Source organism: Nelumbo lutea, chromosome 2 (assembly GCF_056320005.1).
Source record: "Nelumbo lutea isolate HS-2025 chromosome 2, American lotus-T2T, whole genome shotgun sequence".
Classification (NCBI taxonomy): domain Eukaryota; kingdom Viridiplantae; phylum Streptophyta; class Magnoliopsida; order Proteales; family Nelumbonaceae; genus Nelumbo; species Nelumbo lutea.
This window is the reverse complement of record NC_142685.1, coordinates 25,704,957-25,708,617: the sequence shown is the minus strand read 5'-3', so window position 1 is coordinate 25,708,617 and position 3,661 is coordinate 25,704,957.

The following is a 3,661-nucleotide window of genomic DNA, read 5'->3' as shown; positions in this document are numbered from 1 at the left end:
CGATAACTATGCCCATGGACGAAACAATGGAAAACAGAAACCCAGAAGCAAAGCTCTACGGCTATGGCGGACGAGAAAACAGAAACCCAAAACAATGCCAATCTGGCCATACTGGAGCTCGCTAACATTATTAGTGTCCCTCAACGCCATCATCTGCCTCAAGGTTGCCGACGCCATCTGGCAAGGTAGCTCCAACGTCCCTCTCTCCGCCTCTGAGATCTTAGCATGTGTCCTCCTAACCGGCGATCTCGATAAGATCCAGCGCATCCTTGAATGCTCACCAGCTACGATGTCTTCTCGGAATACATTGCCGACGGCTCCTCAGAGCTAATGCAGAAGGCCATGTCGAGGGTATCCATGTCGTTCGTGCCGTTCATGAAGGCAATACTAGAGGAAGGGGTGGAGCACCGGAATGTTAGAAACATTTACAAGAACAAAGAGCAGAAGAAGAAAACGAACAACATTATTCTTTTTTTATTTTATTTCAACAAATTTATCCTATTTTAGTTATTATATAAAAATATTACTTTTTATTGATATTAAAGGCAAAAAATTGCCTTTATCAGCTAGAAACCCTAATTCCAAACCCTGACGGTGCGACATCCGATCCGGTCTGATTTTGACAACCTTGGTTTCACTTGAAGGAGTACTTACCATAGAACTAATGAAGCTATGGTAGACGGATATTGCTTTTAGAGAATATTCACTGAGGTGGTGTTTGTTTGCTCTTAATGGACTTCTAACTATGTAAAACCAACTTTTCATAGAGTTGACGATGACGGCATGTAAATTGGTGATTGTTGAACTTACTTTTTTGTTTTTTGATGTTATACAGTTTTCTCCCTCTACTTTTAGAGGGGTGAGGGGTAAAATTCTGAAAGAGACTATTTTCACATGAGAAAATCTATAATATTGAAAAGACATCATTGTTGAAAGGACTTGACCAATCACAACTCTCTGATTTTTTTTGTGAAAGCTCACCTAATTGATTCCTAGTTTTATGATGTCAGTTGATCAGTTGTAAGTGTTTTTCGTATATCCTTTCGGCATGATAGTCGAACCCTTTTTACATATTCAAACAATTCAATTGCATTCAGAGATAAAAAGTGAAAAAAGAAAATAAGATTTCGACTGTTCAGAGTCCAATATTTTCTGCTTTTAAGAGGTGAAATCCATTTCTACCAAACAGCAAATGTCTATTCTAAGAACTGTGGCTACTCAGACCAAAGTTGAAATTTGCGAGAATGAATAGAGGGTAACATGGAGAACAGTGTAGATTTTGCCCTTCAATTAAGCCAGGAAGAATGGAAGATTATTGGGTTTCCTAGATTTCTTTGCCAAGAGAACTGATTTGTAAATCCAATGTTGAGACACATTATTGTCACAAAACATGTTCGTAAAGAGAGCTAAATTTTTGTGATTATTCTAAATTTTTAATCAAGGATCAAAATTTTGCAATGTATGAGCCGATATATATAATATCGATAATCCACATATATGCCAGTTTAAGTTTGATTTCCGAGGTTGACCTGCTTTAGGGGTAGACAGGCCTCATACCAAAAAAATAGAAAATAAAAACACCCAAAGATACGGACTGATTCTGTATTACCCCTTTCAAATTTTGACATCCATCAAATGCAGCTTAAATAAATAATATATTTAGAAGCAGATTTGACATTGGAATAAAAAGGACCCAATAATTTCCAGCTGAAAGATCCAAAATGGGGTTTTAGACATTTAGTCCTAGCCAGTGGGACAAACTGAGGTCTGAGGATCCCACTGTGCTTCCATTATGGACATACTAATATGAACCAATTTTCAAACAATGTTGCTTCTCTGTTTCGTGGGTCTTCAATAAATAAACTCACTTCTTAACTTTTATTATGCATCTAGGTAGAAATAGGATGACTTTCTCACTGTGGGATAGATGTCTTATCATATAGAGATTATTGCCCTCAAAAAAGAATCAAGTGAAGCTCATCATGCATGGAAGAAGACGAAACCCGCTCAAGGAGGTCTCCCATTCAGTTAATATCCTTCCCATGTGAGGATGTATCGTACACTTTGGAGCCAATGTAATTTAGTCGTCTCCTTAAAATTTTCAAAGTTCAAGCACCTTTTTTTTTTGTGCTGGACAATTCTTCGAACAACTTTATGCGTCAAATGCAAAAGTTTTTCAAATAACATATATTTTTCATATCATAGTCGAACCCATTTGAGAAATGTAGTTTTAAGTGGGTTGCTGAAGGGGACAACAAAGCTTTCAGGCCTCCGTCCAGCCCTAATTATGGCCCTGTACAAGAGTTACTCCGTGGCCATAACTTAGGCTGTGAGCCCCCCACCCCCCGTTCATCGTACCCAGCCCTGAAGAAGAATTTTATCTCCTCCTCCCACCCCCCCTGCTTGCTAGACTAATCTTGTTCTCTTCTCTACTGAGAATTTGAGATGGTCCCTCCTTTAGATATTTCTTTGATGAGGCACACATTGAGAACTGCTTACAACGAACTACCTTGAGGAGAAGGATATTAACAAGTGGGGAAAAGAGAGTCTCACTTGCATGGATGGACCCATCCCTCTTACTACATGTCAGGTGGAGGGAGGCTTATATGGGGATCATGATTTTTGTTTTTTTGAATTGTTATTGACCCAGATGGTCAGACCGTTCAAAGTGAAAACTATTTAGGCAATCAGTTCCATTTCATGTCTCAGCAGAATCTTTGCGAAAAACTGTTGAATGGTTGAACTATCAATCCATTCAACCTGGATAATGTTTTTTATTGTTTTTTATTTTAATTACAATAAACCGTCTATTCAGGCCAGATAGTCGAACCATTAACCCATAAACTGGTGACCAAAACAATCTGATGAGGGCAGATTTGGCCATCCAGTGGAATTGTGACACGCGGCACCTTGTGCCAACTAAGTATGGCCTCCAGGCAGCTCGCCATAAGCAGCTTGCCACAAGCAGCCTGCCACAGGCAGCTGCCAGAGCTCGCCATAGACAGCTCACCATGGGCAGCTCACCATAAGCATGTTGCCACAGGTAGCTCGCCATAGGCAGCTCGTCACTTGTAGAGAAGCTCGGTACAGGAGTAGTTTGGCGTATCACAGGAAGATCTCCTGCCTAACGACCTGGCCCAAACACTGACCCATCGGCTGACAAGAGCGCCGACCTGACAACCTGGCCCAGACACTGACCTTGCCAACTGACACGGGCGCTGACCTGACAACCTGGCCTAGACACCGACATGCCGCCTGACGCAGGCACCGCCCTAACAACCTAGCCCAGGCACCGAACTGGCCGCCTGACACAAGCGCCAGCCTAATGACCTCAAGGAGTTCACCACCGCACCCTGGTTCTGACGGGATGTGATAAGTCTTACCGTTTGGAAGCTTTTTCACCCACCTAACCCGCGAGGACTTCGGTATATAAAAACCTCACCCCCCAAAGAGGATGGGAGAGGGAAAAAAGGTGGAGGTAATCCCTGCTCTCTAGTTCTCTTGTTTCTCCAATATTATCCTCAAAGCTCTCTACAATCAGAGTGCTAACTTAAGCGTTGGAGAGCCCCTGCCGGGAAAATACCCCCGGGTTTTCTGATTCAGTTCTTGCAGGTCCCTCAGCTCCCGCCGTATACAAAGAGGAGGAAAAGATGGAGGTCTC